Below are 15,892 nucleotides of genomic sequence, written 5' to 3' on the forward strand. Positions count from 1 at the left end.
ATATAATATAATATAATATAATATAATATAATATAATACAATATAATATAATATAATATAATATAATATAATATAATATATTGATTAGAATATAATCACATAATATGGTACTCAGGTACTACAATTTGAGGAAACTCTGGTAGAATGATGATTCTACTTATGAGCTACCAGAGTCCTACAAGTTTGGGATTTTCCTATTTAACACTTTCCAGAAGTCTGTTGAATTCTCTTAGAAACTGAACTATTTCAGAAAAAGTCATACAACCTGTGGATTTTTTTTTTAATCCTTTGCCTTTCCCTTTTTAGAAAAGAGAAAGCATCTGGGAATACAAGAACACTTACTACTTTTAGTTACTGGTATTTAAAATCTTCAATTCCCAGAAATGATGCTTCCAAACATTTCATGCGGCATGTATTTCATCTGCTGGTAAGCACAGAGTTGCCTGGTTGCCCTATAACAGAGAAAACCTTCTATTTTGTGATTTTCATTGCTACTAGGGCTTCAGGTATTTTTCACAGATTGAAGAGAGAGTCTACAGAGCACTAAATTACTCGTTTTCTTTTTCATTCAAGGTTCAAATGCTTGTCTTCAATGGGTAATTGTATGTCAAGAAAAAATTGAAGGGAAAGGAGGAGGAATATAAACTGAAAATATTTGCTGTGAAACATCCAAAATTATACCAAGACTTAGTAACCTACTGTCCATTTTAAATTATGAATGCCATTATTTTTCTAATGCGGTTGATAAGGTGCTAAAGTATTGTCTTGTTGTGTCTGCTGGCAACTGTAGGATAATATCACAACACAAAAGCACAGATTAGTGGTTGACACAACAAAATTGATTTTCAAATTCTATAGCTCTGTTGAAAAGCAATCTGTGAAATCTTTTTCCTTTTCTTTCCCTCTCCAGCTCTTCAGAACATTTTTTCCATTTCTGTTATGTGATTCAGGTTTTAGTATTTAAGGATTGATATTGCATGAAAAAATCTGAGCACAGAAATGTTGCTTTTGGAAGAATATTGTAATTGAAATTGGAGAGGCTTTGAACTAAAAGAGCTATGGCAGTCTAGGAAGGAACAGAAATACTGAATCTTGGATTTGTTAGTGTAGTTTCCACTCCATGAAAACAGAACTATCCCAGAAACTGAACTACTGTTTTGGACAGACCTCATAATGGATCTCCACAGTTTTTAGCTTGCCTGCATGAAAATTCCTATATTATAAGAGATATTTCTTATTCACATGCTAAATTAATTAATTAGATGTTCAGTAGCTTGCATTTTGCAAACTAGGAAATGCAGTTATTGACCATCTGAAAAAGCTTATCTTTGATCTTAATAGAATTGTGCTAGGTTCAAGTATTCCTCTTCTGTTGTCTAAAGATTACCTTTAAAATAGTAGAAATTGTATATGGGTAATGAATTATGGATATAATTTAGATTTTTACATTGAAATTACAGGCCAGGGCAATACGTGTACTTGTGACCCAGAGAAAAAAAAAATTACATACTGTGTACAAACTTCTAAAAACGCTCTTTGATGAGTATGTAAACAGCATGTAGGCAGATATGTCTTAAATCTTTCAGCTGATATTGTGTCCAGGATAACAGAGCTTGTTGGAGGCATGGTTTTCAGTAACTTATAGGACGGGGACAGAGTTTCTAGGTAGAAGTCTTGTGGAAATCCTTGGCTGGGTCCAAAGGCTGTGTCAGAGGAAAACATTACATCTGGGGGACTTATTGGTGTGATGCTGATAATAAATGGCCTGAGGAAAATGTTCAGGGTTAAGTAATAGAACTGGAAAATGAAATTGCTTCCTCCAAAATTGGGCTGAGAATGTTCAGAGAGACAGGACTCCTGTAAGTTTCAGAATGATGTAAGTACCAAACACTAATACCTGAAATACTTTCTGAATGCCTCTCTGAAGGCACTAGCCTGTGATGTCCCATTATACTTTGTTTTGCAGGCTTTGAATTTTTTGTAATGATACATGTCTGTTACCTTCATCCTCTCTTCTTCCCCACATCCATGAGGATCTTTTAAAGTCTGTGTCTGAAGAGATTTTGTATGTTTGCCACTGGTTGGAAACATTCTTGTACACTGAATAAGGGCTCTCTATTTGTAGCTAAGCTCTTACTGATTACTGAAATTATAGACAAACTATAATTATGGTACAAATACTAATTATTGGAAAAATGGAACAAGTCCTAATTTTAGGACTGCTAAATATTCAAAACTGTTAAATACTGTTTTGTTCTTTTTTCAAGTCTGAGCTTCAAATTAACTTCTTTTCATTTAAGCAGTGTTATGGAATTGCTAATGGTTTTGAATGTTAAAACTGGTGAGTTTTAATTGTTCAAAATAATTTATAGTTGGAAGCAGATAAAGACAGTTGAAAGGGGAGAAATAACCACATTCCTTAAAGGGAGTGCACTTGCTATAAATATCCCTTAAGAGAGATGTAGCACCTATTATTTTAAAAGAAATGTTCTTTTACTAGAACAGCTTCTAGAGACTGACCTTGGTATGAAGCCAGGCCCTGGTGAGCTCGGCGCGTCCTTTGCTGTTCTGTTTTCAGTCCCACACTCCTATAACCCATGGCATTGCTGGCTGGGAGCTGGAGCCTCAGCAGGTTGTTGTGAGGTGCAGCAAGTTCTGCCCACTAATGCCCATGCAAGAAGAAATGTGTGGGGAAAGTAACACAGAGGACTTTCTAGGCACTCAGTATCACAGATATTGCTGTTTGCTTATTTTAATTTGAACTTCAATGCATTAGTGAAGTTGAACTTAGAATATCTGTGTTTTCATATTTGTGATTAACAGAAGCAGTGTATAAAAATACAAAACCAATGTAATCCCTGCAACCCAGCAAATGGGACTTTATATCCCCAAACGTGTAATCAATTAGCCATAAGCTGAGAGCTTGTGGCATTTGCCAAATGTGATCTGTAGCATGAATTGCAATAAAAACCATGTGGATTAACAATTCAGTTGCCATAGAAACTTCTGTAACTGGAACTGAAATTTGCTGAAGAACACAGCTCATGGCATTTTGGTATGTCTAAGCCTTTATATGTAATATCAGCTGTAACAATAGCTATGTGCGTGGTTTCTTTTTTTGGCCTCCTAACTCCCATGAACACTGGAAATGGGTTCTTTATGGTTAACTCTGTGGTTGCTCTGGTTGTTCTTGCTTCTAGGGCTCACTACACACAGGTGATCACTCCAACTTCTGATGTTGCAGGTATTATGTAGAGAATAATAGGCTGAAATTATGTATTTAGTATTTGCATCCAGGTGATTTTGGCAGTCACAGACCAGTTTCAGGAATGTGCATGTACCTAGGAGTTATACTCCTATATATACTGCTCACTCTTTAAAAGCTCTATATAGCTGAATTCACCAGCTTCTACAACTCAGCTCCTAGACTGGATCTAGAATGACCTTCTATGCAATAACATTTAGCTGATTCAAAGGGTAGAGGACAGCAGGTGGACCTTCCATTTCTAGAACAGTATTTTAAATCTCAGTGTCTTCTCCTTTCTCTGACCCCTGGATTTGTTCAGCTCAGTGCATCTGCAAAGCAGACATCTATAGCTTTTGAGAAAGACTACCATTACAGTTTGCAGAGAAACATATTGGTGAAGTTGCAGTCAGCATTTATATAAAATCCACATTTATAACCACCAGTTGGATCATGGTTAGGTGAATAAAATGGTTAGGCTGTTCTTCTGTTATATTCTCTTTGTTGCCTGGTCTTTTGTCTTTAGAGCTGTTAGTCCAATTCTTGTGCTAAAATCTCTTGAAATGGAGACCTTTGAAATTACTGAAAGAGGAAATGTCAAGTCCTCATTCAACTGAAAGTAAAGGGATAAAAGGCAAGGGTTTTAATCCAGGCTTTTAAGTACACTAAAAATCAAGAGACATCCTTAGCCCTAACCTTGTTCAACATTATATTCAGCACTTTTGTCCTGGAGAAAGCTGAGACTTGGCATGACAAGAGACCACAAAAATCTTTAAATGATGACAAGTCAGGAAGACCTGGCTACTCCAGATAGCTTTTAAAGCCCTTATTAGATTAATAGAAAAGCCTACACTGTTGACCTATTGGTTTGCTTACACTTTAAGTCTTTGGATACCTTGATATCTGGATAAGGCATCCATGAATTATTGAGGTCTCTGCGTAGAACTGAATCCCTCTAACTTTTAGCCTGGTATTACCATTTATTTACAATTTCTCAGTGCTCTCTCTTTGAGCAAAATATGACACATATACTCATTGCTATTAATCAAAGCAGAATCATATTTGAAACAGTACTGTTTTGTGCAACCTGGTTCTTCAGCCTGATTACTCTACAGTAACTCCATATTACTCCATTTTCAGCTGTTTTACATCCTGTAAGATCTAGCATCTTGCTGCCATTTGCAATCTGTACTTCTTGTAGGAGTGTTGTTTAGATTTTAACTATTTATAAGGCCCCTGCAACGTACATTTTGGCTTTTCTTACCTCTTAGTGGAAATTGAGACTGGAGTATTATAAAAACATAACTGGTGTGCACAGTCTTGGGCTTCATTCCAAAGTAAAGAAGGGATTGGGGGCAGAGGGAGGTAGGAGTAACGGGAATGGAAAAGGTCATGTTCTCATAAGAAGTGACTGCTCCTTGGCATAACTTTGGAAATCACATCTGTTTAATCTAGTGATGAATTTGGTATAAAGTAGTTACCACTTCTCCTCAATCTAGAACTTAGTTTTGCAGCCCTTCTGAATTTTAAATTTGATCCACTGTGTCTTGTTTCCTATTTCTCTGAAATTCATGGATTAATAATGTTAGTTGGCCAGGTCAGAAAATTTGAAAATTTATTTGTGCATTTAAAGGGGCTGAAATCCTAAAGACTCCTAAAATTAATGCAGTTATAGTATAGTCTTTACAAAAGATTAAAATAACAATCCTTTTAAAATTCACTGAAGCTGTAGTTAATGGATATAGTGGATAGAGATATCAGTCTTTTTTGCTGCCATAGGTTCATCTAGAACATGAATCCAAAAGACAAAACTGGGCTGTGCTATATAAATAGTTGATGCTGTTGAGTCTTTGATTCTTTGCGGAGCCTTGCAGAAGACATGCAGTTTGCAGGGGTGGGACATTGCATTTTACTATTTTCATGGATCTGATAATCTGCATAGCAGTAACAGTGAGCACTTCTGCTGCTGGAGTTAGTGAGTCTGGACTAGTTACTATTGTTGTGATATAGTGTGGCTGTATCAACAGCAGAAGATTCAAAAACCTTTAGTTGTCTGCAGTTGGGGTTTGTTTGCAGTTGTTTGTTTGTTTCAAGCTGTTCAATTGACAGCCAGCTGGCTACCATGCAATTGAAGGAAATGTAATTCCTTAGTACCTGAAAGCTAGAGAATTGTTTCTAGAGTTTATAAAGTCTATTTATAGTTGAGTCTTCTGCAGTAGTGGAATCAGGGCTGGGGGAGAGTGTGGAGAATTATATAACTGCAAAACCAAATATAATTGGAGTGACATTTTATAAAAATTATGAAATAGGCCAATGGAAAACTAGAGATAAAGAATGACAGGAAATGTACACAAAACCTGATTCTGTGGATTCCTACAGCCCTCCTTTTTTGATACCATGTAAAGGGCCAGATCCTCAGCTGCTGTTAGTTATGTCTCATCTGAGACATAAGAACTTCACTGATTGCTGGTTTAGGCTTTGAGACAGCTTGGCTGACTTACAGCTTGCACTTGGGCATCTGGGTATACCTGTATTGGTGTAGGACATAAACATATGTATGGCAGAAATAGGAAAATGCTACAACTTTTTCTTCCACAAGAATAAAGACTGGCAGACAGCTGCAAATTCCCAACAACCAATCAAACAACCCACCTGACAACCCTTGAATCCTACCATTTTCTGTTAATATTTGTCCATGCAAACTTTTCCTTATAAGAACATTCCTAGAAAGAGAAGACTAAAATCTTTGCAGGAAGTGCTTGCATCAGTACTTGTGCATGATTTTGTGTGGTGACTGTGATTTGAGTCATGCAGTGAGCCACAGATTGATACCATGGTGTATAGGGGAATGAACATGGATGGTGGGTGATTTGTGTAAAACAGCCTTGAGATAACTGGCATAAGCCTGTCAATTTACTCATACTTTTGGGAGTTAAAACAATGATTATGGAACATAATCCTGAGTTTAAAGTCTGGTCAAATATTTTTCTTTTAAAAAAAAAAGTAAATATTAATTGAATATTTGTTTTCATGAGCAATTATGTAATTGTTTTGCCAAATTTTTTAGAGTCATGACTTTGTAGAAGAACATAGTTGAAAATCTGTATTAAAACAACTTTTGCAAAGAGATTTTTACTTATTAATGTTCTCCACATGGTTGGCTTTGCTTTCAGGAAGGGTTCTCTGAATTCAACAGGATCATTTATAGAATAAGGAATATAGGGTCTAATTCTGAGACTTCAGTATGAAAATGTTTCAAATGCTATAGCTAAACACAGGTGGGCAACATCAGGCTGAAACATGTGTTGCAGGTATAAAGGGGTGTGGATTCGCCGTGATCATTGCATCCTCTATACTTAATACAATTTATTATAAACTCTTGGTTCTGTCCATGCTTTTAACGTGAATCACCCTGTAGCAGTAACATTACAGGTTTGCTGCTACTTTGTCTTAGGATGTTGCTTCTCAGCTTTAAGAATTGACCTTATTTTCTCTAAAGCTGAACACTAAGAAGCATAGATGTCTTATCTTTACCTGGTCATAAAATATCTGTGCTCAAGAGTGATGTAGAAGCTCTAAGAAAAATCTTTCTTACCTGCTTCATTGAGATTCCCTGCATGTCATTTGTTAGTAACTTTTTGCAGCTATGAATAGGAAGCCTAAAAACAGAGTCATGTGCTCAGCTGCAGAGGCAAAAATTATTTCACAAGAGACGCCCTGTGAAAAAATCAGTCTTTCTTGCACAAGTAGGTGTAAGTTCAACAGAAGAACTTATATGGGAGACTAAAAAGTCCATAGGCTTCCTATAGTGCTACCTAATACACACAAACTGGCAGTCACAGAACGCTTTTGCAGTCATGTGGTTGCATTGCTGCAGCATCTTCAAAGTGTATTGATCCAGTGCTGCTTATGATTTTGCAATGTCATCCTTCTTTGCATGATCTTGGACAAGTATGGCCAACTGTGTAGGGTGATACATATGTTGCCTAGTAACATCAATGCACTAAATAACTATCAGACTATTCTCTGTAGGAATACTTGCTTAAGGCCTACCACATTCAGGGAACACTTAAAATGCCTATTTTAAAAATACGTGACTACATTAACATGCTCACTCCTACTTTAATATCTAATGTGAGGTAATGCTGAGATGCTGATAGCTCTGAGATTGGCCTGAGTATCTGCAATATGCCTCTCAGACTGGTTCAGTGCATCTAGTCACTACATCATGATCTGCAATAAGGGTAAAACAATGGCCATTTTTGATTTTGCCTTTTATTTACAAAGATATTCAGTCAGCACTACAGATGTGAATGTTTCACTGTTGTCTTGTAGAAATCACACAGTGCAATAGATGAATATTTTCTTGCCTTTTTTAATGTTACAAACAGCAATTCCATTGCCTGTTATATGTGTTTCTGAGCATTTGAAACATTGAAAAACAGTTTGACAGTAAAATCCTAAATATAAAGCAACTTAGATGATCAGGTTCCTTTTTGAAGATCACCAGGTACTCAAAATCTATCTCTCAGGAAGAAAATGGACTCAAACATGTTGCCTTCACTGAGTTAATAAGACCTAGCAAATCATGTGTAACTGTGTTAAACTGCACTTTGGGTAAAGCTTCGAAGTTGACCATGCTGATTACTTTAATTTAAAGAAAAATGCAAATCAAATGAAAGCCCCTTACTGGTAAGATGAAGATATAACTGACAATTCAAAAGCTTAAGTAGAAAGTTTGAAGAGTAAATGATGACTAGACAAGGTCACCATATTAAAAAAAACACCCCACAACTGTAACACTACACTGTGCATGGGTTATGGAGAAACTAATGTTTTCTAATCTAATGCTCTTATCAGAACTGAATTTGTTTGTAGCCATTCAATATCCTTCAGGGGGAATTATGAAAGTGCAGTCTCTGAAATAAGCCAGAACTTGGTTTCTATCTTGTTCATGCAGCTGAATTTACCCCTGATAACAAAAAACCCACAGTTGCTTTTCAGCTATCTGTTTCGTTTCCTAGCATTTGCTATTACAAATATAATGAACTGAACATGACTTTCTCAGTAAGGCTCTGAAATCTGATGCAATTTGCATAATGAAATATGCTTGGGGCTCATGGTTTTAGCTAAAGTTAGCATGGTGAAATATCTCACAAAGGTAAAGCAGCCTAGGTGGCTCAGGTTAAAGCACAGAGATAGTTGTGGTGAATGGAAGTTGGAAAATTTAAGCTAGAAATGATAGGTGAACTGTTAAAGCTGTGGATAAGTGAATAACTGCAAAATGTGCCTTGAATACAGTGGGCTTCATGTAGTTTGACATCCTTATATCAAGACTGGCTTTCACTCTAAAGTTTTCCAATAGCTCATTTTTGTCATCTTCTTACAGGAAGTGCAAGTTCTTATGTTCCAGTCATGGAACTCTGACCCCTGGAAAACCGTGGTACAATCAGCATTAAGGGAGTGGAGGAAGGTGAATCCTTGAAAGATTAAATATTGGATCATGGTATACCAAAGCAGTGTTGTGACTTGGTTCTGATAATTTTTTATTTACCTAAATTGATGTTAGCCATGAAAAACTGTGCAGTAGTCTTCCCATTCAGGTGTGTTTTTTGTCTCTATCTACCTGGCCTGTGATCACCTGAAGGTACAGATGTTCTGCATTTTGAAGTAGAGGAACGTTGTATACCTTTGGGGGACTGTTTAGTGTTTTTGTGTGACTTATGTGCACTCTGGGAGCCTTGGCTGCCAGCTGTAAATAGTGGTTTGTAACCAAAACACAGATCAGAGGGATCAGAGTCCTAAAATGAGGAATGTCAAGGCCTGATGTAAGCTCTTGCATGGATGGAAGCTGTCTAGGCAAAGTAAACTCAGTGTCAACCTCAGACTGTGCTGTATAGTTGCATTTAGATGTGCATTGTGGGGAGGATGCAACGTGTTATAGTAATAGGTTTCGTTTTTCTGGCTCTAGTGAGAGCAGGCTGAACCCTCTGATAATAAGGATGTTGAACAGACTTCTAGCCTTCTCAAGCAGTGAGCTCTGACTCTCACCCTCACTGAGGCCTTTTTGACAAGTTCAGCCTGTTGAAACAGATTATATTTAGGCTACTAGAAGTAAGACTTTGCTGTTGTCACTTTGTTTTGACCACCATGAATTCTGTCCTGAATGGAGCACAAATCCCCTTTTGTTTTGTCTTCTCTGGAGCAAGATTACCTTTGCTTCACCCTTGAGTGAAGAACCCGGCTCTTTTAATACCTGATGCTAGCACAGACTGTGTCCCTTAGCCTTTCAGCATCTTTAGCCATGCCATTCTCTACATGCCACGCACATGGATTTATTAATGTACTGAAGATGCTAAATTTACTTGTGGAGCTATTTTCAGCCCAGATCACAGTACTGCTCTGATTTGCTGATGGCCCTCTGTATTTCTTTGCCAACATTCCTGCATGTTCCTGGTTCTTATTTATTTATTTTCTAATGTCAGTTTCCTCTCATTAATTACTCTAAACGTACACAAATATTATTTTCTCATATTACAAAAAATCTCTTACAGGGCATGGACCTTAAGTTACTTCCTGAATATTACAATATCTTAATTAGGCTATGTATTAACTAGCAAAATACTTGATTAGGTCACTTACTATTTCTGTCTATTGCAAACTAGTATCTGCAAGCTTAGCCCTAGAGGCTGATTCTGTTTAATCATATAGTTTATAAATCATGAGTGGCCTTGAAGTAAGCAGCTTTGAAATGCCTCAGTCTCTCAGTCTTCCTAGGAGTCTTCCCCAGAGGACAATTCAACACCTGGTTATTGATTATGAAAAGACAGATGTATATAAGGCCTCCCTCTTACTGAGCATAAAATGAGGTGGCTAGCTCTGATTTTTGAGAACCTGGTCTGGGACTAAAATAAGATTGGGCTTTTTTAGCACTAGGTGACTGAAATACATAAAGCAATCCCTGCAGCAGAAATACGTGTCAGTTATAATTAAGCATCATCTATATGTGTGTGGGGGAAGAGGATGATTTAGGAGCAAGTTCCTCCTACACTGCATCTCCTAGTGAGAACAGGAGTGAGCCTTGCTGCACTGCAGTACCTTTTACATCTCTTCTGTTTCTGAGAATCTGAAAGTGGTCAGAAAACAAGTGAATGCCTAAAAGAGGGGGGATTATAGGGAAAGAATCTAAAGCATATTTATCAAACTCATATATCTGTGTCAGCCTGTAAGGTTTGGGACAATTGTGTGTTGGGAGGATGGTCACTGGAATTTCAGGAACCAGGCCTTGTTGAAGAGGAAAGTGATTTTTCATGCCAAATTACATTTTCTGGTTATTAGTCATACAACCCTTTTTGAGGTTCATGCAAGCAAGTTTGGGAGTAAAATTAAGCTACTTTTAAAATGCACCTTCTTATACTGGAAGAGCAGTTACTTTTGGAAGGCTGAAAGAGGAATAGTGGGGGAAGGATCAATCTAATTCCCTTCATAAAGCCTTCAGCGTGGCTTTGGGTTGTATCTGGTGAACTCTGTGCTGCTACTGAGTATGCCCAGTAAAGCTTTCAGGAACAGAGAATAATCACTTTCAGAAAATTTACTCAGGAGAAGCTTGTCTGCCAAGTGGAGCCACCTCCCTCCTGGGTTGTGTTTATAAAAACATTGTTTAAATGTGGAAAACAAGAGAAGAGCAAACAGATTCCTCGACCCACCCAGCACTTCTCTCTGCAGCACAGCCACTCCTCCTGTGTGGGATCCATCACATGACAGGGAAATGCTTCTGGGAGCTGTTATTTTAAAATACTGGCAGCACATCTTTGGGTGGGACTGCTCTATCTCGTATCTTCTTACATTCTCCTACCAGCTACTTCTCCTGTTTTATATGTTGCTCTGGCTGTATCAGCTATAACAACAGAATTCTTGTTTGTCTTCTGTGTGACTTTTTCATATGCTTTGAATGAGGGTTGCTCTGTGGATGATGTGCCAAAGATCAATCACCAAATCTAACACTTGTGTTTCTCTGGAATCCCAGTGAGGAAGCAGCGATCTCCAAACGGCACGGAAGGCCTTTGGCGCTGTATTAATAATGTACCAGCATAGGCCAGAGAGTGTATGTGCTCAGATGCATAGAGAGGCAGTGCTACCCCAAACTCAGATTATCTGTACAAGGCGTGATAATTGCCCCTGCATGTTCTTGCTCCCTGGTGCAGTAATAAAGCCTGAACTTCAGTATGACTGCAGGTTCCTCCTGAGCATTTTGCAGCAGCTTGCACTTAACTCTGAGCCTGGCTTAAGGAGGTCCTGCCTTGCAATATCCTTTCCATTCACTATACAACAACCTCCTGCCCTTTTATTGTTTGGGACAATTGTGCATGGAGAGTGCAAAAAGTTATAAAGCATATGTAAGCCCTCACATTGTTTTTCACTGCCTTGCTGTTTTGAATAATAGCTAATGATATTTGTAAAGCTTCTTGCTGTCACACAGGTTTGTTCCATTCCAGTGAGGGACACCTTTTGCTTCTTGCTGGGTGTTCAGAAACAAAGGACCAGTCACAAAAGGATTTTGCTTTAGCAGTTGTTTCTGTTGGCTGGGCTACTTCTGATAACATCTCCTCCTGCTGTGTACAAAGAGTGCTTGAGCTGAGGGCTTTAATGTCTTGCATTGTCAACGTTTTGTTTTAAAGGGTGTAGTAGTTTATTTTTGGAAGGAACTCTGAGGAGCAGCCACATAGCATTGAACTCTCCTATCCTGTTTATCAGCTCCAAGTCCAGCCCTTCTCCCAGAATGGGTTTTCAAGATTCAGCACTGTGCTGAACTCTAAGGTAAGATTTGGCAGTGAGTTTTCTGCTTTTGGCAAAGTGTTAGTTGGCACAGGAGTTTGAAAATTGCTTGGGGATAAACTACTTAGGCTAATTCACACCTAGAATTATCTCACACACAAGTGGAGTTCCTTTACAAGTGAATTTGTTCTATTTTCTCCATGTGTTATCTTGAATCTGCTGGAACACAAGTTCCATAGCCACCATGGAAAGGCTGATTAAGTCAAGAAAGGCTAATACAAAAATGGCTCATACTAATGGCTAATGATTTCTTAGCTGAAAACACTGTTTAAGAAGTCAAATTCCTGAGTTTTCTTTTCTTATGTATCTTCTGTTTTGCTTGTGCTCTTGAAAGAGTCCTGCACTGGGCCTTTTCTGCACTGCAGGCAATGTGGGAGAAGAAAGTAGAGGGGAAATTATTACTTAAGCATCTTGTTTAAGATCGATGGATGGAAACCAGCAATCCTAATTTGCAGACTCTTGGAGTTCCAAATAATCTAATTTAGCTGTCTGAGGATAATTTTGCTAGACTTCCAGTTGAGTGTTCCAGAAGCATGACTAGACTGAAGCAGCAAGAGCTCTGATGTGCCTAAATGCATTACTCGTATAGTTGCTTGACTGAATGCTGATAAGCGAAGCTTCAGCAGCCCATGTGCTTAGATCTGTTGACTTTGAGACATGAGGCCCTTCTTCTCAAGTGCCTTTCTTGAATTGTGTCTGTCTACTCCAGTACTTCAAAGGCAATTGTATCCAAGTCAAGATTACTAAGAAAGCTCAAACTGAGCTAAGACTCATAACCAGACTTGATTAAGGGGATGTGTTGAATGCTCATATTTAAGTGATGGGCATGAGATAAAGAGTACACAAGACTCTAGAGTTTTCCCTATTCCTTAAATGCATCTTTAAAAACATTACCAAAATCTCCTATCACTTTGACTAATTACTAGTAATACGGCAAGCCTTTTTGTTTAGTGTGTCATCTAGACTAAGGTATCATGGCTCCTCTTTGTACAGGATGCTACAGATGCTTATCTACAGGGCTTGAAATGAATTTTCCACTTTTAGAAGAAAACCATGAATTTAAATCATGTTCTGTTTCCCTTCTGCAGAAGATCTCAGCATATGCATCTCAAGTGGTAGTCGAGCAAAGAGCTCTGTGCCAGCCCCTGGAACAGTGAGCAGATTAGCAAGGCTCTGAATTAATTGGAAACACCAGCTTCCTGGAAGACTTGCATCATACAAGACTTGTTTTTTCAAATATAATTAACCACTGAATGTGGATGGAAATAGAGTTGGAAACAAGGTTAGGGGGTGCAGTGAACACACTGATTTCTCAGATTTTTGTGGCAAACTGCTAAACATATCCAAACAAAATTTGTCAGTTCATACCTTTTTTTAAAAGTTATATAAAAGAGTGTCTGGCCCATTATTCCAGAAGCTGGTAACAGAGGAGCTGTTGCTGTCCAGGCCTTGCTAACTTTTCCAGCTGCATTTTCTATAGCAGGAGGTGAAGAAGGAACAGCTGCAATTTCCTTATGCTACAAAAGGATTCCCTCTCAGAGGAGAAATTCCCTGCTGAGTAGATTCACTAGGTTTTGAGCCTGCTTCATGCAGAGTGTCACACATAGGGCAGCTTTAACAGCTACAGAATTCTGTCATTCAAAGATAAGGGTAGATATAGAACAGATGATTTCTGGGAAGTGGTGTTCGGTGGCTTTTCTGATGTTCCCTTCTCATGGATTTCAGTACATATTGTGTGTTCTGTTAGGAACTGTGTATGTGACTTTCAGTTATCTCAAGTTAACCCCTAACTGTGAGACTTCTGTGTCTTGTAAATAGTACTTTCTCTGTCAGTAATTGTCTACTATCCTCCAGCAAGGATTTATCCTCCTGAATACTGTATGAATCTCTAAGCTCTTCCTGAAGTTCATCTAAATGTAGTCTCATTCCATAACCTAAAGTATTGCCTTTGCCTTCTCTAGGTCCTGTGGGACCATCTTATTCCTAACAGTTACACAAGTAGATATCCACATGCACCACTTAGGTATTTCACCTTAGTCTCTCCTTCCATCAATCTCAGTGATCTCTTCTTTATTAAAAACAAATAATATTGACTGTGTCTGTCTCACAAAGAATTAGAAAGACTAGTGTCAGGAAATAAATGCAGAAGCAGTTGCTTTTTCTTCAAGAGGTTAATTTGACTTGTTAGAAGTGAGAAGCCTCTAGCAGTACCTCTACATAAAAATTCTTTCATGTTTCTGGAGACTTTGCTTGGAAAGCAGTAGTAAAACCTCAGTGCAAGCCACAGTATTATTGTGGTAGTAAACTGCAATATGATGCTCACACATTTTCTGGTATTTGATTCCTGTAAGCTTTTATGAAACACTTAGTAATGTAGATCAATCCATGCCAGTGACAGCACATGTATCTATAAACAGTGCACAGTGAATACAGTCCTGATGACAACACTAGCATGTGCTTGAAACTGTATTTGCACAGTGTGTCTGGTGACTTCATCTGAGAGACACTGTGCCGGGCCAGGTCCATCCTGAAGGTCATTAAGACAGTAATTTTCATCCCATTCTGCTTCCTGTGAACTATGGAAGAGAAATGAGCATGGGGCAAAGAGACCTGCCTATAACTAAAATGCAATTCAGTGACAGCAGGTCACTGCTGGTGGTGGGAGGAATGCAGTGAATCACCACTGGTGCTAGCTTATCCTCAGCATCCTTCGTGACTGGAAGGGAGAAGATGGCATTGCTACAAAAACACTGCCCCATTCCCAGAGCCAGGCAGCTGAAGCAGAATGAGGCAACATTTGGCTAATGCTGCTGCAGGAGCACACACCAATAGTGACAAGCTCCCAGCACACCCATTTGTGGTTTGAAAGGCAAGGTAAGTATTGCTTTTGCAGCCTTTATTTTAAGCTGTGTCTGTGCTAGCAGAAGAGAAGGCCTTGTTTCTCTTTTAAAATAGCCCAGCTAGGACTCCAGGAGTTGTTATCACCAGGGTATCTGTCATTATTTTCATATCAGTGTTGCTAAAGGCAACGCAAAACAAATTGCCTGCGGTTTGAACTCTTATCATTGTTGAGCAGACCCAGGGTCATCTTTGCTGGGGAAAGCCATTCTCTGCAGCCTCCTGGGACACGCTGCAATAGGAAGAGATGTGGTCTCTGGAATTCCCATAAAAGAGATTTGGCTGACACCTCTTCATCAATGCTAGCAGTCTCATGCTGCAGTGATTTACTGCTTTGAAATCTTCAGATGATTTTAAGCTGAGATTGGATGTATTTATGAGCAAAATTATATAAACTGTAGTGGAAAAATTCATGGCATCTATGCTATGACTTTAATTACTGCTGAGGTTGCTTATGTGAGCACTGATTCCTAGAAGATCTATAAATAGTACAGCTCTCAATGGGATAGAGCTGATTTAGAGTCCCTAGGATTTGCTTGGTTTTGTCTGGAAGACACTAGGCTGTAACATTTCTGTTGGAGAGGAGGTCTCTGGCACCTGTGTTGGCTGGAACACTAGAAACTGAGACATCTATTAGACCCTTGAGTATGTGGAAGAAGCATTCACTAAGAGGAAAACCCAGAATCTGCCAGACCAGTACCATTCACTTGGATGCACTTGAACCTCCACTGTGCAGCCAGTGCTGGTGCTGCAACATCAACATCACACCAGTGATGCACTGACTTGGGAGACAAGTTTCCTTCCAGTGTTGGTTCTGACACAGATTGTGAAAGTTCATTCAAGTCCTATTGCTCTCATTCAGGTTGGGAAATTCACATAACCTTGTAACAAAGTTTGCACAAAACCATCAGTTGG

The sequence above is a fragment of the Parus major genome, chromosome 6 (genome assembly GCF_001522545.3).
Source record: "Parus major isolate Abel chromosome 6, Parus_major1.1, whole genome shotgun sequence".
NCBI classification, from domain to species: Eukaryota; Metazoa; Chordata; class Aves; order Passeriformes; family Paridae; genus Parus; species Parus major.